Genomic DNA, 24,533 nt, shown 5'->3' with positions numbered 1-24,533 from the left:
AACACTATTAATCAGATACAACACATATTACGAAGTATAAAGTTTCAGACGGCGATGTAGTACAGTCAGAAGCTGTAATTGCCCCCCCTTCCCTCCCCTCCGTAGTAACCGGAGCCACGGCAAGTGAAGACCTGGCGATTAGATAAAAAAAACCTCCCCCCTTCTCCCCAACCCTGTCTAAACGTTTGTTGGTAGTTTTGGAACTATCGTGGCTGGCGATGTTGCATTGTGTCAATATCGGGCTTCACTGACTGTGGCTCCGGCTACTAGGGTGAGAGGCAGCAATAATTGCTTCCTACTTTACATATCAAGTACACCTCATCAGGAAGAACGAGTTGCCAGTTTATTTAACAGGTCTATGAAGGAATTCAGCTCGGGTTCAAGATCAATTTGAAAATAAGTTTAGGTAAAAAGAAATATATTTGAGGATTCTGGCTTTGAAGTTAACTAAGATGTAATGAAATATGATAAATATGAGAAAATATGTTATCACAGCCGCAGAGCGAACTGGCGCTAAAACATAATGAAAGGCAGAAGGAACACAAAATGTGAAAATTTACCCCCAAAGTGTCTGATAATATTTGACTTTCCAAAATAGTTAAAAAAAATCTTGAAGGCGTAGGGTTATAACCTAAAAAATGGAGTAGAAAGTTGTATAAGACAATGAGTCTTATTACAGACTTCTGACAGGGGAAATCCACACCAGTGTCAACAGCCAGGAGCATCGAACCATCATATAAAAGGAATTTCGCATTTTCAAAAGACTTGGTGGATTTTATCCAGAAGGAGGTAGGGTAAGGAGATGGCTGAGGAAGAAAAAAATGAACAACATCATTGAAAAGATGTTATATGCTCTTCCAGGAGGCGACTCGTGCCTCCTGGACCGAAAAAGCCTCAGTGAACATGACCAAAACAATGTTCAACAGATTGACAAGGTCTCCTCCCAAACAAGTCAACAGTCTGAAGCTGGAACCAGTTGTACAAGTGCACACAATTAGGACAGCTGACGTCGGCTGATCAAACTTAAACGAGCGCAGCCGAAGAACAAAACTGTCATACCGTGTCTTCAAAAGCATAATGTTTCTATGTTTAAAATAAAAATAGTTCACCAATATATATATATATATATATATATATATATATATATATATATATATATATATATATATATATATATATATATATATATATATATATATATATATATATATATATATATATATATATGCGGTTTTCAAAACATTACAAAAAGATGTATGTTTGGCTTAACACGTAGAAACATGAAAAAACTGGGTAAGATCTTAAACACACGTCCGAGATATTGCTGTAAGAATAAAGGAAGTGAAGTGGCAGTGGGCAGGACACTGTAGGAACAGAACAACGGTGAACCAAGACGGACCTCCACTAAAGCCCACAAGGTATGAAAGGCCCTCCCCTCCCCCTAAACAAAGAGCGTTTATCAGATGGGTAGATTAAATAAGGAAAACGAGATGTTATCAGTGGGCAGGAAATGCTTCAGGCTTAAGAGACCCAACATATGGTCGAGATCTTCCTCTAGCAGTGGATGACACATAGGCTGATGCTGATGAAAATAAAAGTAGAGTATAATATGATGCAGTTTGTTGCTGTTTAATGTTTATGTATGTCAGTCTGGCAACATTCAAAGGTCAGACCAGTTACACGACATACTGGTAAATCGTGTTAACTTGTGCCAACCTCAAGGTCTCGGCGAGATGCTGGATGCAGCCCTGACAAAAACTGCTGCATGTGTTGATTGAGCGAGGTTGGAAGTCGCTTTTTTCACGACTTAGAAAGCAGCTCGAGGAGATGCAGATGGAAAACAGCGATACAAACTAACTCAGCTCACACTGTTTCCCATACTCATACCATATAGGAAAGAATATTAATTTAAGGTTGAACGCCGTTGTCTACCGTATTCATGGAGTGGTGAGCACTGTATGGAAACGTAAGACGTATACAGGGGAGAGTCTTACTGTTATCAGATGTGTGAGGCTCTGCATCTGATGACAAGAAGGTTGGTGTTGTTTTTTATATTTGAGCAGTGTTGATGACCAGCAGTGGAGGGTCTGGGTTACAATGGACGAGGGATGATGATCTGTACTACCATGAAAACATTCCCTAACAGTATTTTACACATGGAACAATACTGAGTGAGTGAGTGATGGGTGTTTGGTCACCTTGCTTTAGTATCACACGACTGTCACTAGATGGTGTTAACATACATATAACACGTCCTATGGTGTTACTGTATTTGCCATAGTCCAAGTACACAGTGTGTGAAGTGCAGTGTGAAATACTTAGTATCAGGTACAGAATGTGAGGTACACAGTATAAGGTAAACAGTAAAAGGCACAAGGTGTGAAATAAAGAGTATAAGGGACACAGTATGAGGTACACAGTGAAAGATAATTAGTGTGAGGTACACAGTATAAGGTACAGTGTGAGACACAAGGTATGTACCGACAGTACCGCCACTTTCTCCCGTATCCGTCAGTATCCGCGTGACTAGTGTGAGTGTTTCTCAATTGTCTGTATAATTGCAACTTCCAGATGCAAATGAGGTCTATGCCCGACATAGCTTCAGTGAAAGTCCCTTAAAGCGCACTGTTGGAATTCAACCTCGCTTGAGTTGTTAGGGAGTCAAGTGTTTAACATTCCGCCTGAAATTTGTGGAAGTTTGTGTGTTACGGTATAATTAAGGTATTTTACTCTTGTGTCACGTTGTATTTATTTTTGCCTGTGACAGACGCTTGCAGGTTTTTGTCTTGCGCAAATTATATGTCAGTTATTTTTTTTAGGGCCACCGTGGGTATTCAATTACATTCAGACACACTGAAAAATGAAAACGCACACACACACACACACACACACAAGACAGAACAGACCTCGCTATCGTGTATTCTGAAAGCAAGTATGTATAATTGGTCGTGTTTGAGACTGCACAATGAGAGGTAACAAAGTGAACACCACCTCTACAGAACCAGTGTCATGGGCTCTATACCTTGTAATATTTGTGTCGCTTGGTTCATGTGGTGATCTTTTCTCAGTTTATTGGCAGTTGGCAAAGATGATTTTATGTACACGTTACTGCAATGATACGGAAGTGCCGTGTTTCTCTCTCAGGCTCACACTGTCCGTGTCTTTCCGTGTGTAACTTTCACTCTCACTCGGTCTTTCTATTCCTCTTTCTACTGTAATTAGTTTTATCTCACTTTATGACTAAGTAATTCAATTGAGTTCCTGTGGCAATTTCGATTACACCTGTTACCACTACACCTATCATCACTACACCTGTCATCACCACCACACCTATCATCACTACACCTGTCATCACCACCACACCTATCATCACTACACCTGTCATCACCACCACACCTATCATCACTACACCTGTCATCATCACCACACCTATCATCACTACACCTGTCATCACCACCACACCTGTCATCACCACAGTTGTCATCGCCACATTTGCCATCACCACAGTTGTTATCACCACACCTGCCCCCAACACACCTGTCATCACCACCACACCTATCATCACTACACCTGTCATCACCACACCTGTCCTCACCACACCTGTTACCACCATGCCTGTATACACCACACCCTTAATCACCACACCTAACACCACCACACTTGTCCCCACCACGCCTGTCCCCACCACGCATGTCATCACCACGCCTGTCCACACCACCACCCATCACCACCACCCACACCTGTCATCACCACACCGGTCACCACCACACCTATCACCACACCTGCCACCACCACACCTAGGTAAAGAGTCCAGTGCCTTCATTTGAATATTTTACGCAGTGGTCCTTACATTAGTGTGTGCTGTATGTTATCTTTGTCTGCTGGATACATTGAACATAATTAAGTAATATGGAATTAATAACCTTTATCTCTATGGCCGTAGTTAGTGATTCTTCATTCACAAATGAATCCTTTTTTGTACAAGAATAATTATATGGTAAAATAAATTATAGAAAATGTTCTTACTTATTATTATTATTAGTAGTAGTAGTCGTAGTAGTAATAGTAGTAGTAGTAGTAGTAGTAGTAGTAGTAGTAGTAGCAGCAGCAGCATATTATTATTATTATTGTACAAGAAAAATTTAAAACCCCAAATTGGAACTTCAACAGTTTTGATAGATTTTGAGTTTTTAGTAAATTAGTAGTGAAGTGAATGTTAGTATGTGTAGATTATCTCTAGTTGATGTCACCCGTCTTGTTATTGTGCATTAGTCAGCCCCAGTTCCGCCTTCCCTGACTCACTGACCGACAATGTTTTTCCGAGTTGAAAGGAAGTTTCTCCGGATACGTGTCACCTGTTGTGGACACCATAGTGAGAGGTAACCTAACCTTTTTTAGGGGGGATGGTATTATGAATTCTTCTCTGGCTCACTGTCTCATTAACTTATTGACTTATTTACTGACTCACTAACATTGACTGACTAACTCATTATATCACTGACTTGTTTACTGACTCATAACATTGACTGACTGACTCACTAATGCAATCACTGGTAAACTCAATGACTTATTCACCAACTGAATTATTGACTGATTCGGTGACTCATTCAGTGACTGATTTATTGACTGACTCACTGACTGTATTAATGGCTGGCTCACTAACTGACTTACCGACTCAGTGGCTGACTCATTGACTGTCTTATTGGTTGACTCACTGATTGACTTATTGACTGACTCAATGACTCAATGGGTGACTCACCGATTGTCTTATTGGCTGATTCACTGACTGACCTATTGAGTGACTACACTAACTTATTGAGTGTCTCGCTGACTGACTTATTGACTGACACACTGATATCATAATAAAAATGTTCTGCCAGGCATAAGACCAATCCTTCATTGACGTCAGTGTGACTACTACTACTTAAGGGAGGGGAGGAGCAGCTCAGAAATAGGTATAATGAACTATCTAGAAATGTTAAGAAAAATGTAAAGAAGGCAAAGAGGGATTACGAAATCAGGATAGCAAGAGAATCCAAGGCGAATCCCAAGGGATTTTTCTAGGTATACAGGACAAAGGTCAAGGATAAAGTTGGGCCTTTAGAGTCAGGGAGGGGGGAAGTGATCGATGACAGTGAAGAAATAAGCAAAGCATTAAACAGCTACTTTTTATCAGTTTTCACAGAAGAAATTCACGAGGAAATTCCAGAGGTGGAACTGATATTTAGGGGAAATGAAGAAGAGCAATTAAAGAATATCACTATCAGAAAAGAGGATGTTCTTAAGAAGATAAATAAATTAAAGAAGACAGAATCCCCAGGGCCGGATGAAATTTTCCCTTGAGTTTTGAAAGAGTGTAAGGAACAGATTAGCGGAACCCTCGTAAATTTATTTACAAAATCATTAGACACAGGGGTTGTGCCAGACTTGTGGAAACAGGCAAATGTAGTACCCATATTAAAAAAGGGAGACAGCATCAGCGTCAAATTACCGGCCGATTAGTTTGACGTCAGTAGTGGGGAAATTTCTTTAATCAGTTATAGCAAATAGCATCTGAACGCATTTAGAGAAAAGCAAATTAATCTACGACTCAATATGGGTTTACAAAGGGAAAATCTTGTCTAACAAATCTGCTGACGTTTTTTAGGAAAGTTTTCGAGGTAGTAGATAATAACGAAAATTACGATGTTATTTACTTAGACTTTAGCAAAGCGTTTGACAGAGTACCGCATCAGAGGCTTCTGAGAAAAGTTAAGACTCATGGTATCGAGGGGAAGTTTTAAATTGGAAAAAATCATGGCTCACCGATAGAACACAGAGGGTCAGCGTAGATGGTGTTAAATCTGAGTGGGGTTGTGGAAACAGTGGGGTTCCCCAGGGGTCAGTACTGGGCCCACTCTTGTTCGTAATCTACATAAACAAACGATCTAGATACTGGGATCAGCAGTGACATAAGCAAGTTTGCAGATGACACCAGAATAGGGCGGCAGATTGATTCAGGGCAGGATGCAAATGCACTACATGAGGATTTAAATAAACTGCAGGAGTGGTCAGAAAAATGGCAAATGAAATTCAACACCAGCAAGTGCAGCTTACTGAATATTGGAAGGACAAATACTGTCAATGTAAACAGCCTTAACAACATCAACCTAGAGAAGTCGACTTGTGAAAGAGACTTCGGGGTACTTGTAAGCCCGGACCTACGGCCTAGAAAACAGTGCGTTAATGTTCGAAATAAGGCAAACAGGGTATTAGGTTTTATATTTAGAAGTGTAAGTAATAAGAGTGCAGAGGTCTTATTGCAACTATATCTTGGGCTAGTCAGGCCGCACCTCGATTATGCGGTTCAGTTCTGGTGCCCTTATTATAGAATGGATATCAATTCACTGGAGTCGGTGCAGCGAAGAATGACGAAAATGATTCCGGAACTTAGAAACCTTCCATATCAAGATAGGTTAAAGAAACTAAACTTGCATTACCTAGAAAGACGAAGAGTGCGGGGAGATATGATAGAAGTATTTAAGTGGGTGAAAAGAATCAATAAAGGCGACATAGATAAAGTTCTTATAATATCCGAGCAGGACAGGACTCGTAGCAACGGATTTAAGTTGGATAAGTTTAGGTTTAGGAGGGAGATAGGAAGGAACTGGTTCACAAATAGGGTGGTGGACTAGTGGAACAAGCTTAGCAACTTTGTAGTAAGTGCTGGAACGCTGGAAAGTTTTAAAAGGAGGCTAGATAGATTCATGGGTGATAGAGAGTGGTAGTAACTCTCGACAGGAGCTGCCATGCACAGGCCAACCGGCCTATTGCAGTATCCTTATTTTCTTATGTTCTTATGTATGTAATCCCTTGGTTGTGTTAAGCAAGTGGCATTTGTTATGACTTGTTCACTGTGTACATCAACAAACACGTGGGAAGACTCATCCAGTGTGTACATTAATAACCACGCGGGAAGACTCATTCACTTTGTACATTAAACCATGCGGGAAGACTCATTCTCTGTGTACACACAAGAACCACGTAGGAAGATTTATTCACTGTGTAAACACAAGAGCCACGTGGGAAGATTTATTCACTGTGTAAACTCAAGAACCACGTGGGAAGACTCATTCACTGTGTACACACAAGAACCACGCGGGAAGACTCATTCACTGTGTACACTCAAGAACCACGTGGGAAGATTTATTCACTGTGTACACTCAAGAACCACGTGGGAAGATTTATTCACTGTGTAAACACAAGAACCACGTGGGAAGATTTATTCACTATGTACACTCAAGAATCACGTGGGAAGATTTATTCACTGTGTACACTCAAGAACCACGTGGGAAGATTTATTCTCTGTGTAGACACAAGAACCACGTGGGAAGATGTATTCACTGTGTAAACACAAGAACCACGTTGGAAGATTTATTCACTGTGTAAACACAAGAACCACGCGGGAAGATTTATTCACTGTGTACACACAAGAACCACGCGGGAAGATTTATTCACTGTGTAAACTCAAAAACCACGTGGGAAGATTTATTCACTGTGTAAACTCAAGAACCACGCGGGAAGACTCATTCACTGTGTAAACACAAAAACCACGTGGGAAGATTTATTCACTGTGTAAACACAAGAACCACGTTGGAAGATTTATTCACTGTGTAAACACAAGAACCACGTGGGAAGATTTATTCACTATGTAAACACAAGAACCACGCGGGAAGATTTATTCACTGTGTACACACAAGAACCACGTGGGAAGACTCATTCACTGTGTACACACAAGAACCACGAAGATTTATTCACTGTGTAGACACAAGAACCACATGGGAAGATGTATTCACTGGAAGAAGATTTATTCACTGTGTACACACAAGAACCACGCGGGAAGATTTATTCACTGTGTAAACTCAAAAACCACGTGGGAAGATTTATTCACTGTGTAAACTCAAGAACCACGCGGGAAGACTCATTCACTGTGTAAACACAAGAACCACGTGGGAAGATTTATTCACTGTGTAAACACAAGAACCACGTGGGAAGATTTATTCACTGTGTAAACACAAGAACCACGTGGGAAGATTTATTCACTATGTAAACACAAGAACCACGCGGGAAGATTTATTCACTGTGTACACACAAGAACCACGTGGGAAGATTTATTCACTGTGTACACTCAAGAACCACGAGGGAAGACTCATTCACTGTGTAAACACAAGAACTACATGGGAAGATTTATTCGCTGTGTACACTCGAGAACCACGCGGGAAGACTCATTCACTGTGTACATTAAGAACCACGTGGGAAGACTCATTCACTGTGTACACTCAAGAACCACGTGGGAAGATTTATTCACTGTGTACACTCAAGAACCACGCGGGAAGACTCATTCACTGTGTAAACACAAGAACCACGTGGGAAGATTTATCACTGTGTAAACTCAAGAACCACGCGGGAAGATTTATTCACTGTGTAAACACAAGAACCACGTGGGAAGATTTATTCACTGTGTACACACAAGAACCACGTGGGAAGATTTATTCACTGTATAAACACAAGAACCACGTGGGAAGATTTATTCACTGTGTAAACACAAGAACCACTTGGGAAGACTCATTCACTGTGTACACTCAAGAACCACGCGGGAAGACTCCTTCACTGTGTACACACAAGAACCACGTGGGAAGATTTATTCACTGTGTAAACACAAGAACCACGTGGGAAGATTTATTCACTGTGTAAACACAAGAACCACGCGGGAAGACTCATTCACTGTTTACACTCAAGAACCACGCGAGAAGATTTATTCACTATGTAAACACAAGAACCACGTGGGAAGATTTATTCACTGTGTAAACACAAGAACCACGTGGGAAGATTTATTCACTGTGTAAACACAAGAACCACGTGGGAAGATTTATTCACTGTGTACACTCAAGAACCACGTGGGAAGACTCATTCACTGTGTACACTCAAGAACCACGCGGGAAGACTCATTCACCGTGTACACTGAAGAACCACGTGGGAAGACTCATTCACTGTGTACACTCAAGAACCACGCGGGAAGATTTATTCACTGTGTAAACACAAGAACCACGTGGGAAGATTTATTCACTGTGTAAACACAAGAACCACGCGGGAAGATTTATTCACTGTGTACACACAAGAACCACACGGGAAGAGTTATTCACTGTGTAAACTCAAGAACCACGTGGGAAGATTTATTCACTGTGTAAACTCAAGAACCACGCGGGAAGACTCATTCACAGTGTAAACACAAGAACCACGTGGGAAGATTTATTCACTATGTAAACACAAGAACCACGGGAAGATTTATTCACTATGTAAACACAAGAACCACGCGGGAAGACTCATTCACTGTGTACACATAAGAACCACGTGGGAAGATTTTTTCTGTGTACACTCGAGAACCACGCGGGAAGACTCATTCACTGTGTACATTAAGAACCACGTGGGAAGACTCATTCACTGTGTACACTCAAGAACCACGTGGGAAGATTTATTCACTGTGTACACTCAAGAACCACGCGGGAAGATTTATTCACTGTGCACACACAAGAACCACGTGGGAAGATTTATTCACTGTGTACACTCAAGAACCACGAGGGAAGACTCATTCACTGTGTTAACACAAGAACCACGTGGGAAGATTTTTTCGCTGCGTACACTCGAGAACCACGCGGGAAGACTCATTCACTGTGTACACTCAAGAACCACGTGGGAAGATTTATTCACTGTGTACATTAAGAACCACGTGGAAAGACTCATTCACTGTATACATTAAGAAGCACACGGGAAGACTCATTCACTGTGCACACACAAGAACCACGCGGGAGGACTCATGCACTTCATACACTCAAGAACCACGCGGGAAGACTCATCCAGTGTGTACACTAAGAACCACGCGGGAAGACTCATCCAGTGTGTACATTAAGAACCACGCGGGAAGACTCATCCAGTGTGTACATTAAGAACCACGTGGGAAGACTTATCCAGTTGTTGGCAGTAATTAACAAGTGACATAAGCCACGTTCAATGACTCACGGTTGCTGCCACAGAACAAAACAAAGACAAAGGTTTCTGCATGACGGATTCTTTCACACACTTGCAAATGTGGCCTTGTGGCGGCTGCTTCACACCGCTAAGTTTATGTGTTCACGATACACCTGAGCAGCCCCGGGGAGAAGTCTACACTGGCCTCCGCCCTTCACCGTCCTCAATTATTTCCGTCTTGTATTACTGTGGTCCGCCGCCTCTGATGCTTCCCAGTGTTGTCAGTTAATGGGCATTTTTTTTAGCATACTGAACTAGTGGCGCTTTTGTTTGTGTGGATAATATGTGTTCTGATAAACCTTTCGTGAGGTTACTTCTCTCGTTCAATTTCCTTCTGTCACTGTTTGTGTTGTGTTTTAGTACAACTAACCTCTCAAGAGTTTAGTTACACACATGATCATTCTGTTGCCAGGTGAAAAGTAAAGCTAAAAGTTTCCATCTTAATTATAGGAGGTTGATGTTATTTGTTACGTCTCCCAGTCAGTTTTCTTTCTTGTTCGACAAAGCTTAAGACGGTATTACAACCCCTAAAGGCATGGGAGCGTGGTGGAGCTGCTGCATTTAAAATATCTTGACGTCTGATGATGTGGATATAAAGGTCTTACATTCACCAACTGCTATCTAAGATTGTGTAACATTAGACCGACAAAGAGAAAAAACACAGCAGCACATCCGCCAGCTTCACCCGGAGTCATTGACGTCTCTGAAGATCCCGCCACAGGGGTGAGTTTCCTGTATCCTTAAGACAATGTTTCCAAGGAGAACAAACAGCCCCGGGCCAAAGAGGAAACCTTTCACCGCCCAGGAAGGTAATACAATACACGTCACATGTAGCACCATAAAGCAAACTAAAACTCTCAGAATATTTTATGTTATCATCATTATAAACATTACCTGTATGAGACAACACGCCCAGCCGCCACCAGTGTAGTGTAGGTAATAACCAGTGTGTGACCGGTCGTCGCGAGTTTCAGGGTCTATTTTGAGGGAGAGGGGAGGGGAGGGCTGTGTCGATCTGAAATTTAGGAAGCGGGAAAAATTTAGAGAGAGAGAGAGAGAGAGAGAGAGAGAGAGAGAGAGAGAGAGAGACAAAAGCAATATTATAAAATACATTTCCAATTTAATTATCCTTGCCGGTTACACTAGGCTGTAGCCTCCACGCACGTCCTGTGTGTGAAGGCTACAGCTTCTTGTTTGGAACTTTCTCCGGCTTGGTGTGGCAGATAGGTGGTTGTATCACAACATGATCATTGTGGTAGTGGTGATATGTTACTGAACTACCACTGACACATGTACAGTATTGTATATCTGGTACTGTGTCTGTTTATTAATTTATTTATATTTTTCCAAATTCTCACAAGCTCTTTCTGGAGACCTTACCTCCAGAGAGAGACACAACATCCCTAGAAGAGGTACAACGCAGACTACTAAGATTATACCTGAAATATATTATCTCAATTATCCAAGTAGACTGAAGACCTTAGGACTGACAGCTCTTCAGACAAGACATGGTAGGGCTGATCTCATACAGACATTCAAAATCAAGAAAGGGATAAAAGACATAAACCCAGATCAATATAATTTATTATTATTTGAGATGCCGCTCGCTCACCAGACAGTTTTGACATGTAGCATGAAAGGCCTCAGTAAATGTCCTCTCAAAGGAAGTTTACAGCTCGTCAGGCCATTCTAAAACATTCAAATTACATTCTTAGATGCAAAACATATTCCTGAAGTTTTTTATACACAACATACATAAAATATTTTGATTCTCGGTCACCAGCCACGTTTAATATCTTGCCTCCAAATTAAAACCACATCGTGATTGGTCGATTTGTCTCCCCCACTTCCTACGTCCAGGGTGCCTCTGTTGTGGGAGTGGGGTTGGCCTGATGCCTCACACACTCTGGTAACTGTGGAGCGAAAGTCTGACGATGGGAAGTGAGGCTCTGGGAACGCTGTCTTAGCTGAGAGTTAGAAAGACATGCAAAGAATAAGAGATGGATAAATAGGAAGGGAAAATAAGATAGATGGATAACTGGATAAAAAAAATAGATATGTGAAAACGATTGACAGATAGGTAGAGAGAGAAAAGGGGTAGAAAGATAGAGACTAGAAAAGGGAGAAAGATAAAAAGAGTGAAAAGGATAAAACTATAAGTAGAGAAAGAAAAAAAAGAAAATAGACAGAACGATAGATAAATAGGTAGAATATTTACAAACAAAAGGTGTTATGAACATGGGATCTGAAGTAGTCGTTACAAGAAGGTTGGAGGTATGTACCTTAAATGAGAGATACCTTAAATTAAAGATATCTTAAATCGGAGATACCTTAAATTAAAGATACGTTAAATCGGAGATACCTTAAATCGGAGATACCTTAAATTAAAGATACGTTAAATCGGAGATACCTTAAATTAAAGATACGTTAAATCGGAGATACCTTAAATCAAAGATATCTTAAATGAGAGATGCCTTAAATATTAAAGATAGGTTAAATGGGAGATACCTTAAATTAAAGGTAGGTTAAATAAGATACCTTAAATTAAAGATACGTTAAATTAGATACCTTAAATAATAAAGATACGCTAAATGGGAGATACCTTAAATTCAAGATACTTGAAATGAAATAGCTTAAATTAAAGATACGTTAAGTGAGGGATACCTAAAATGAAATACCTTCGATGAGATAATTTAAATCTGAGTGCCAAGAACTTTTAAAGCAAGAAAGCATAACAAGTGAAAGTGTCTTAAGGTGACCGAAGCCTTAAAACGATTCATACCTAAAAAAATAATTATAGACATTAAAGGGAAGGATCTCTGTAGTACCTTAAACTTTAAAACGAACGAGACCTTAAAGCGAGAGAAGCCTTAAACTGAAGCTTTATTAACGAGATGGTCGGCCGTAAATTGAAAACACCTCCCACGAAGTTCAGTTACTAGAAGAGTCCTTAAAGTCCTCAGGATTAAAGGATGTTTTACGTAGGAGTCCCTTAATATCTACGTTAAGACTAACTTCATTAGCTGCAAGAGTCCTTAAAGTCCTCAGGATTATAGGATGCCCTGAGTAGGAGTCATTTATGTGTGGGATTTTAACAAGGAACACTGAAGGCGTGTATTTCCTCACACGTGCTGCCGACCACAAACATCGTCTACAGGAGAGGATGACTTATGACTCTACTAATGTGTATGTCGTTCCACACACTGAGTCTCGTAAGGTGTGGGAACGTGTGAACATCAGCAAACAACATAGAGTGAACATGGGGACGTGTGAACATCAGTAAACAACAAAGAGTGAACACGGGGACGCGTGAACACAGTAAACAATAGTGAACATGGGGACGTGTGAACATAAATTAATGATAGTCAGTGATCATAAGTGAATAACAACGAGATATAGGTGAATTTTACTGAACAAAACCGAACATGATAGATAGATAGATGAAGAGTGATGAGGTAAGAAGCTGGTAGGAGTACAGGGGAGATAAGACAGTCAAGGAGAAGAAAATGTAGCAAGTAATAGAAATGGCCAGAGAAGAATAGGAGGAAAAGAGGAAGACAGAGACGTGGTTGAGAAAGCAATGAGAGAGATGGGAAGAAGAAGAGACACATCAAAAGGAACGAGGGAACAGTGAGACATGGGTGAGGAAGACAAAGGAAAAAAGACTAATTTAACTTCACTGGGGGGTCCCTACTGTTGCCTCATCACTACTACTAGCACTACCACTCACCTACTAGTACTACAGTACTACCACTACTACCACCACCTCTAGTACTACCAATACCACCTATAATACTACTACTACCACCACCTCTAGTACTACCAATACCACCTATAATATTACCACTACTACCACCACCTCTAGTACTACCAATACCACCTATAATACTACCACTACTACCACCACCTCTAGTACTACCAATACCACCTATAATATTACCACTACCACCACCTCTAGTACTACCAATATCACCTATAATATTACCCTACTATAACCACCTGTAGTACTGCCATTAATTACCACTACTACCACCACCTACAGTATTACTACCACTACCATTACTACCACCTTTACTGTCTCACCCACTACTGTTATGCCATTTGACTCATTGCTATCATAACAATATTGTTAATGTCACTACCACAGATATTGCCACTAACCTCTGCTACTTCTAATACGAACACTACACTACCACCTACACACCACACCTACCACCATCCATCACTACGCTACCACTACAACCAACACCATTACCACTATCCTGTCACCACCATTAATCACATCTACCTCCCTACCGGCCCCCATGCATCTGTTTACCTCCTTACCAACCTATCTGCCTCCCCCCTTCCCTCCTCCTCCAGACGGGATGTGGGTCAGCTGGTCTCCGTGGCTGGTGGTGGTTACTGTCACATTCCTCCACCTCTACGAGTGTTCCGCCTCCCTCTCCCTCCCACCTCCTGGTACTCACATGGCCTCCAGACTCTTAAACAACATCACACAGCCTGTTTATCCAGATGGCTCTCTCAATACTGTCTAAGGGAGAGCTGTAAGTGCTGTTATTGTGAGTCAAACTTGTAGAATTTACATTTCATCTTCACAGACTTCCTATCCTCACTGCATAGTCTTAACACCCCCAGACCCGAGTCCCACACTCTTGTCTCTGAAGCCAGACATAAACATGTTCACCTTGATGAAGAGAGGATTAGGATCAAGTTGTGATAGTTTCTTCACATTTGGTCTCCGCTGGCATAAGAGAGTTGATATCATAGGCAAACTTACATCAATTAGACTAAAGAGAAACCGAAGAATGTGATGTTGGATTGTCAATTACGATCCTAAAAACAGTAATTAAATGAAGAGTTTTGAGATGAGTGGTAAGCAAAAAAAAAACGAGTCCAAATAGACACGAGTCGATACATTGTTTACCATGATGAGATATATGAAATACAACTTGTATATGGAATAAGAAACAAGAATCAGAAGACCACAAGATGTCACTGCTAAACTAAGATTTAAGATATATGAAGCTCTGGCAGTATGACCTTTATGTGTTGTAGATAGGAACAACACAACATAAGAACATAAGAATGGAGGAAACTGCAGCGGGCTTATTGGCCCATACTGGGCAGTCCCGTTTACACCCAACCCCTATTGCTCATATAAGCATCCAACCTATGTTTGAAGCTATTCAGCATATTCGAGGTAAGGATGATATTTGGTAACTTGTTCCATTCATCCACTACTCTGTTTCCAAACCAGTGTTTACCTATTTCGCGCCTAAATCTAAATTTGTCTAATTTAAAACCATTGTTACGAGTTCGCTCCTGGTTGGATAGTTTGAGTACCTTTGTAATGTCCCCTTTGTTTAGCCCTGCCTTCCACTTATACACCTCTATCAGGTCGCCCCTCGCTCTACGTCTCTCGAGGGAGTGCAAATTAAGATGCTTTAACCTGTCTCTATACTCAAGGTTCTAATGCCCGGATTTGATCTTGTATTTCCTCTGAATTCTTTCCAAGGATTCTATATCCATTCTAAACGGTGACCAGAACTGAACTGCGTAATCCAGGTGAGGTCTCACAAGCGCAAGATACAGTTTTAGGATGACCTACTTGTAACTCATCTACTACCTTGTTAAATCTCTTATCTACTCCTAAATCTCTCTCGCAGTCGGATTTCTCTATTGCATCGTTGTTCATCTGGTATCTGGTTTCCCTGTTTACATCCCCTATACTGAGCACTTTACATTTGTCCACATTGAATTTCATCTGCCATTTTTCAGACCATTCGAAGAATTTGTTTAGATCTTCCTGTAGTTTTTCGGAGTCCTCGTCAGATTTAATAACACGTCCTATTTTAGTGTCATCGGCAAATTTACTTATGTTGCTGTCTATGCCAATATCTATGTCGTTTATGTATATAATAATGGTCCAAGTACTGAGCCCTGGGGAACTCCACGAGTGACGTTGCTCCAATGGGACTTAGTGCCGTTAATGTTCACTCACTGTTTCCTGTCCTGTAACCACGCTCTCATCCATTTAAGGATATTACCTTTGATGCCATGTGCTTCTACCTTTCTAATTAGTCTTTCGTGGGGGACTCTGTCGAAGGCTTTGCTAAAGTCGAGATATACCACATCATAATTGTGCCCTTCGTCCACCGATTCGAAAACTGATGAAAAGAATGTTAATAGATTAGTTAGACATGAACGCCCGCTTGTGAAGCCACGTTGGGAATCATTGATCAACTTGTGCTTTTCCAGGTGGTTTGAATTGAGTTTGAAATGGTTGATTCAAGTAATTTGCCTACTATTGATGTTAGGCTGATTGGGCGGTAGTTAGAGGATAGTGATCTATCCCCCTTCTTGAAAATCGGTATTACATTCACTATCCTCCAGGATTCTGGTACTACACCTGTATTTAAGGACAGGTTAAACAACTTTGCTTAGGGCATACTAAGCTCTTCCTTACATTCCTTTAATACTCTGGCAAATATCTCATCGGGACCAGGTGACTTGTTAGGCTTTAGTTTATCTATTTGCTTACTAACATCGCTACTAGTCACTACTATCTCGCTTAATTTGTTTTCTTCACCATCTCTGAATAGAGTCAGTGCCTCGGGTATCATGTTTACATTTTCTGTGGTGAAAACTGTTGAAAAATATTTATTCAAATTATTGCTCATTTCTCCGTCGTTGTCAGTGAGCTCGCCGGTATCTGACCGTATTGGTCCAATCTTTTCTCGTGTTTTAGTTTGATACATTTGGTAGAATCCTTTGGGGTTTGTCTTCGCCTCCCTTGCTATCCTTACCTCATTATTTCTCTTGGCTTTCCTTATCTCGGTTTTAACCCTACTCGCCAATACCCTATAATAATCCTGGAGGTAAATTTCGCCATGATTTATCCTTCTACCTATAGCCTTCCTTTGGCCAATGATGTTCTTTAAATAATTATTTATCCATTTAGGGTCATTGTTGTCTGATCTGAGTTTTTTGTATGGTATGTTCTGCCTTTGTGCATAAAGTAACTCATTATTTAAATTGTCGTGGAACTCGGCTATCTCAGATCTCGTTATCATGTAAAGTTTGGGGCCTGACATTTGGCCACATGCTCAAACACTACACCTAGACTGAGTAAATAGAACCTTTTAGGGACAGGTCCAAGCATACTGAGTGTAAAATGTCACAGCGCCTTGTTGATGGTGAAATAGCTGATATCTTAAGTATGTGTCCACATTATGCACCAAGTAGATAACTCAACCACAGTGTTAAAGTCTGTAATACCAAGTGCCACAACATTCTTACCACCGGAGTCTCTAACAGACCGTCGTAACCTCTGGTCTGTAACCCTTTAGTGCTCCCGCTCACAGGATGGGGGAATTAGTTTAGGTAAGCGTTACGATGTTTAATCATCACGTGAAATAAGCTGGAGTGTCTAATCTTCAGGTGATCCTTTTTAATTTTCTTATACGAGTATTTCAGTAAGATACATTGAGTAAAAAACTACGGTCCTGTAAACATTATAGATTAATGATATAACCTAATCTAACCTAACACTATACGATAATAATAGTAATAATAGTAACAGTTCATTTTCCAGGTAAGAATTATCTCTTGTAGTGGTTGTGAATATCTTACTGAGGGCACTTCACCGTCACTCACGACACACTGTAACTCATCTCGATACTCTCACTGTGCAATATTTGAATTGATTTGAATTTATTGATTAAAAATTCATATACTACAAGCGTTTACGGTATATATAAACATTTACTACAGACAACACATAAATAAGTAATTCTTATTTCCAATGTGGTCCCCGTGCCATATCGAGCAGTGAACGGGGTATCGAGATGAAGTGAGCTTGTATCAGCAACTTGACATACTTACTATGAGTGCTAGACTGACCTAACCCACTCGGAATGACTAACAGTTCCATAACACAAAATCTTGCACCATTAACTCTTGAGTATGATAACTTTGTTTTAACGGGGTTAAGTCATTTTAATCATGGGGTTAATTCATCATACTCGAGGGGGTAAGGGATAGTACTCAGAGGGTTAAATCATCGTATTCAAGGGATTAAATAACTAATTTCAATAGGAGTAACACATCGTACAAAACGGTACAGTCAATCACGTTACGTCACACATGTACTGTCACCGTGCAACAATAAACACCAACGTTAAATTGATACCGTGCTGTAACATGATATAATTCTGTTAGACAAATCTCAGGTTATTTTATCATCATTAGTCCACAATATTCCCGAGTCAACATTGAGTGTATCCTTGATGATGGCTGACTCAACATACACGTATACAAAGTTCAGTGATTCCTATTTATTACTCGTACATAAACTAAGCTCAACAATACAGCATCTGCCAGTATGTGTACATCGTCAACACCTGTATATAGTCAACACCAGTATGTAATGATTGTTTATCAGACCATAGCTTACAAGTACAGCACGGAGAAGTACGACACATATAACAGTAAGTAGATGCCCACGTGTACACCCTCGTAAGTTGACACCCTACACTCCCTACAGTAATTAAGGTGAGATTAAGACCTGACCCAGAGTTCTCACCGCCACGCTAGCATGACAACATAAGAACATAAGAACATAAGAAAATAAGGAGTCTGCAATAGGCCGGTTGGCCGGTGCATGGCAGCTCCTGTCGAGAGTTACTACCACTCTCTATCATCCATCAATCTATCCAGCCTCCTTTTGAAACTTTCCATCGTTCCAGCAGTTACTACAAAGTTGCTAAGCTTGTTCCACTCGTCCACCACCCTATTTGTAAACCAGTTCCTTCCTATCTCCCTCCTAAACCTAAACTTATCCAACTTAAATCCGTTGTTCCGAGTCCTATCTTGCTCGGATATTATAAGAACTTTATCTATATCACCTTTATTGATTCCTTTCACCCACTTAAATACTTCTATCATATCTCCCCGCACTCTTCGTCTTTCTAAGGAATGCAAGTTTAGTTTCTTTAACCTATCCTGATATTGAAGGTTTTTAAGTCCCGGAATCATTTTCGTCATTCTTCGCTGCACCGACTCTAGTGAATTTATATCCATTCTATAATAGGGGCACCAGAAGTGAACCGCATAATCGAGGTGCGGCCTGACTAGCGCAAGATATAGTTGCAATAAGACCTCTGCACTCTTATTACTTACACTTCTAGATATAAAACCCAATACTCTGTTTGCCTTATTTCGAACATTAACGCACTGTTTTTTAGGCCGCAGGTCCGGGCTTACAAGTACCCCTAGGTCTCTTTCGCAAGTCGACTTCTCTAGGTTGATGTTGTTAAGGCTGTATACATTGACAGTATTTGTTCTTCCAATATTAAGTACGCTGACCTTGTTACTCAAGAAGCTACTCGCCACGCACCTGGGCAAACACTACCCAATTTAGTGTTTATTAAGAGAGGTCATCTGCCGGCTTGTGACCTCCAACATAAGAGGCCTGCAGCTCCTTCCAGGAGGCATTACTATTATAACAGGGAAGGTGGCCGACAGTTCCTTCCGAGAGTCAGACAGGGCGAGACAGAACTCGGAGTCACGCACCGAGTCTCTAGCTAGCAGAGTCTCCCATAGGAGACATAGGGCCAATTGCAAGAATGGTTATGGGGTGTACGACGCCATTTACGATGACCTTCTTGCCCTGATCTTTTTCAGCAATATCGCCTTTAGCACATGGAATTCTGCACTTTTCGAAGCTTTGGAGGAGTCTCGAAGCAAGTTTCCTGGTGGGAATTATTAGCTAGTAGTGAACTCAAAATGTCGAAACTTCGAGATCTCTCCAGAGCTTCAAAAGGGTGGTATTCCTGAAACAAGATCAGGGCAAGAAGGTCATCGTAAACGGCGTCGTACACCCAACGACTGTTCTTGCAATTGGCCCATAGTCCAGCAGCACCTGCAGACATCCCCCAGCCGCTGGGCCTCCCCCAGGTCACATGTGCGTCATTGTCAGAGCGACCCGTGGGGTGAGTTACTTACGGTGGGAAGTGTATCCATTTCATGTTTGTGTCCGAGAGTTATTGTCTTGTAACGTAAATATAATGATCTATTAATATGTTCATGCCATTGAGTTATCTAATAAATAGCTGTACTTAGAATTTAGTGTTTAGAAGATTTCCCCTAAGAATATAGTAACGCTCAAATACCTAATCGGCCACGCTACCAAACTTTCCCCACTTTATTCTTTAACCAAATAATTCTTTCTTTACTTTGTATTCACTACATGTTTATAGTCAACACCTGTATATAGTCAACACCTGTTTTAGTCGACACCTGTATATAGTCAACACCTGTTTTAGTCGACACCTGTATATAGTCAACACCTGCTTTAGTCGACACCTGTATATAGTCAACACCTGTTTTAGTCGACACCTGTATATAGTCAACACCTGTTTTAGTCAACACCTGTATAAAGTCAACACCTGTATATAGTCAACACCTGCATATAGTCAACACCTGCATATAGTCAACACCTGCATATAGTAAACACCTGCATATAGTAAACACCTGTACAGTCTATATTTTTCTTTATTAACTTGTCGTGTTGGTGACCTGGTCCTGGTTATTGCCTCTACTCTCACCACATTAATATTGATGAAGCAACTGGTGGCGAACTTAATGTCTTGCGTAACAATAACAGTAACCCATCATACACACCTTTAATAATATCTAACCTGGTGAGTTGTATTTTGTTGTATTATCGACAGCTTTACTTACTGTATATACCTAGGTAACTTTATAACCACGGAGGAGATGATAGTGGTCTGAATAAAAACAGTTCAGTAGATAACAATATAACTGGCAACTTATTGTTAAGATAATTTTACCTTCCTCTTGTTTACAGGGAAATTAGAACATCGTGCAGTGACGTGGGTAAATTGTGATCAACTGATGTGTAATAAATGTTTCCTGTGTACAGGTCTTAATGTCAGAAATTTTTGTATTTCTTATGTGTCTTCATAAGTTTACACCAGATAGGGATGCTTTTTTCCTGAAATAAAGCGATTATAATTATCATCATCATCAAGTTATTGGGACAGATCTATAACGAGGTCGTTGATATGAATCTTCTATAAGGAGGTCAAAGGATTACAAATAATATAAAGGTTTAGGAATTGCAGCAACGATGTTTAGGGATTATGGTTCGCTGTATTTATTTATGGTTATTAATATTAGTATTTTTATTTTTTGGTTGTAATTTTTGTTTATTTTTATAAATTAAATATTATTATTATTATTATTATTATTATTATTATTATTATTATTATTATTATTATTATTATATTTTCGCCACCCAGGCCCTGATGTGGGTCAGTGACCTGTGCTCGGGTGGGCTAATCCCCGTATGTCAAGAATGAGGGATTACATTTGCTATATCGGGGTCGTGGGGATGTAACTATTTAATTGGGGTCGTAGTGGTATAACTACTATAACGGGGTCGTGGGGGTACAGCTACTATATCGGGGTCGTGGAGGCACAGCTACTTTTACGAGGTCGTGGTGGTACAGCTACTATAACGAGGTCGTGGTGGTACAACTACTATAACGGGGTCGTGAGAGTACAACTGCAATAACGGGGTCGTATGGATATAACTACTAGAACGGGGGCGTATGAGTACAACTACTAAAACGGGGTCGTGTTAGAACAACTACTATAACGGGGTGGTGGAGGTACACTCGCCACTTCCGTGAATGAATGGGAAATCTGGGTTGTGGTGGCCAGGCGGCGGGGTGGGGGTGACTTTACCTGGACCACACACACACACGTCTTTCTCTCACCTGATTAATCTTTTATTAGCTCAATTATTACAAAATACTATCACTTTCTATCTGACTTGCAAAACAATAAAAAAAAGCTACGAAGGCTGTTGAGGTCAATCCACTTGTTGCTCATACCTTCAGCTGACGGCTGGAGGCGGTATTGGATCCGCCATGTGCGCCTCGAGGCCGGGCGTGAACCTGTTTGGGGTTTCACTGAGTGGCGTTACACAGAATTCAAGTCCACTAAGAATGGTTTGCTGGAGAAGCCGCTAGTCTGGTGTTGTTATAATGGGAGGAACCTAGGAACTCCCTCTTTTTTATAGGTTCACCTCTTTTGTTGTGTATACTGCAGGATAAATTCTTAAAATGTGGGTTATAATGGATAAATAAAGCATAGTATGTTCTCTGCTTTGTTATCAACACGGAAGTTACAGATTTATGATTTAACTGACAGAAACAAATGTTAGGGTGATTAGGAGTTGGTACTGTAAGGTATAGGAAGTAAAGATATTATTTAGACAAGTGATAATCTCATTTACTGGAGGGTATCGAAGCCACTCCCATTGGCAACAACTTCTCGAGCGTGACGGGAGGACCCAGCCGTTAAAGAACAAATATTATCTTTAACATGTAACTCAACAATGAATTTAGGCATCGTGTGATAGTAATCAAGTTTTAATTAATAACACAAAAAATATGTAAAATATGTAAAATTAAATCTTTATGGAAGACTCGCCAATTATAACCGGGAGAACATTTCGACAAGGTCCACTACCTCACAAAATTGGTAACGTTGCTACCGCTGTAATTACCGGGGGAGCGCCACCACTTCGGTAATAATGAGTCACAAGTCTAATTACTGCTATAAAGTTCACATTATTGATAAGAACACCGTGTGAATATGTTAAATCAAATCCCTGGTATTTTGTGTACAGTACAGTACTTGATTTCTGTTCTTCGCCAAAGTGTTTCTCCTTGACAACTTTTTATCTGTTCCGTTATGCTTCAAGGTTTCAATAATATATTTTAGCAGTGAGTTCAACAATTTATTTTTATATTAAGACGTAATATCATTGTGCAGTGTGGGTGAGTCATTGTCCTCTCGCCGCCGTGTTTTCCCTTCTCTACACTACCATTGTACACATGACTTCTTTATGCTCTTATTTCTCTTCTTTAAGCTCTTGTTTTTTCTCTGTTGGTCAAACCTTGTAGGGATCATTGTGTAATTAAACCTAAAAAAGCAAAGGGCACTTGAGAAATAGGTATAACTCTTTCTTGTTATTGTAGGTTAGGTTAGGCTAAAGAATAAGTTAAGTTAGTTGAGGTTAGGTTAAAGATTAAGTTAAGTTAGTTAAGGTTAGATTTGTTAGATTATGTTACGTTAGTTAAAGTTAAGTTAGTGCGGCTAAGTTAGGTTTGTACTGGTGGCTCCTTTTTATAGCACATTTTAGTTTGATAGGAATATATCCCATTGATCCAGGTATACATATAGTGATCCAAATTACCCTATAGTGCACCTACAGTTAATCCTACAGTATGTTTACAAAGGTCAGAAGTCAAAACATACCATCAGTGCTTCTGTAATTCTTCTTTTCGGATCATCCATTTTGTTTTACAGCTGATGTTCTTGTTACCCACTTTATTATTTTTCCCTCTGTCACTTTCAGTTTTCTGCCTATATCCTTCTTCCTCTCTCTCTCTCACTGATCTCTTTTTAGCTCTATCTGTCTATCTTACATAAGAACATAAGAACATAAGAAAATAAGGAGTCTGCAATAGGCCGGTTGGCCTGTGCATGGCAGCTCCTGTCGAGAGTTACTACCACTCTCTATCATCCATGAATCTCTCCAGCCTCCCTTTGAAACTTTCCAGCGTTCCAGCACTTACTACAAAGTTGCTGACCTTGTTCCACTCGTCCACCACCCTATTTGTAAACCAGTCCCTTCCTATCTCCCTCCTAAACCTAAACTTATCCAACTTGAATCCGTTGTTCCGAGTCCTATCCTACTCGGATATTTTAAGAACTTTATCTATATCACCTTTATTGATTTCTTTCACCCACTTGAATACTTCTATCATATCTCCCCGCACTCTTCGTCTTTCTAGGGAATGCAAGTTTAGTTTCTTTAACCTCTCCTGATATGGAAGGCCTCCTTCCCTCTCTTCCTTCCATTTCTCTTTTTTTTCAATTAACTTTTTATCCCCTTCATTCTTTTTTTTTATTTATCCCAATTCTCTCTCTCTCTCTCTCTCTCTCTCTCTCTCTCACCACCTGCCCTCACACTCACAACATAAGAACATAAGAATGGAGGAAACTGCAGCAGGCCTAAGTGCTCATACTGGGCAGTCCCATTTACACCCAACCCCTATTGCTCATATAAGCATCCAATCTATGTTTGAAGCTATCCAGCGTATTCGAGTTAATGATGATATTTGGCAACTTGTTCCACTCGTCCACTACTCTGTTACCAAACCAGTGTTTACCTATTTCGCGCCTAAATCTAAATTTGTCTAACTTGAAACCATTGTTACGAGTTCGCTCCTGGTTGGATAGTTTGAGTACCTTTGTAATGTCCCCTTTGTTCAGCCCTGACTTCCATTTATACACCTCTATCATATCGCCTCTCACTCTACGTCTCTCGAGGGAGCACAAATTAAGATGCTTTAACCTGTCTCTGT

At 40.5% G+C, this 24,533-nt stretch overlaps 1 protein-coding gene across 1 annotated transcript in view; it reads left to right on the top strand.

Annotated features, from left to right (window-relative positions):
• Positions 1 to 24,533, top strand: part of LOC121871703 (unconventional myosin-XV-like) — a 176,799-nt gene that overhangs the window by 70,216 nt on the left and 82,050 nt on the right. The window lies entirely within an intron of this gene.

Source organism: Homarus americanus, unplaced genomic scaffold (assembly GCF_018991925.1).
Source record: "Homarus americanus isolate GMGI-L3 unplaced genomic scaffold, GMGI_Hamer_2.0 scaffold39675, whole genome shotgun sequence".
NCBI classification, from domain to species: Eukaryota; Metazoa; Arthropoda; class Malacostraca; order Decapoda; family Nephropidae; genus Homarus; species Homarus americanus.
Note: the sequence above shows the minus strand (reverse complement) of the source record. Positions and strands in the feature narration are given on the sequence as shown.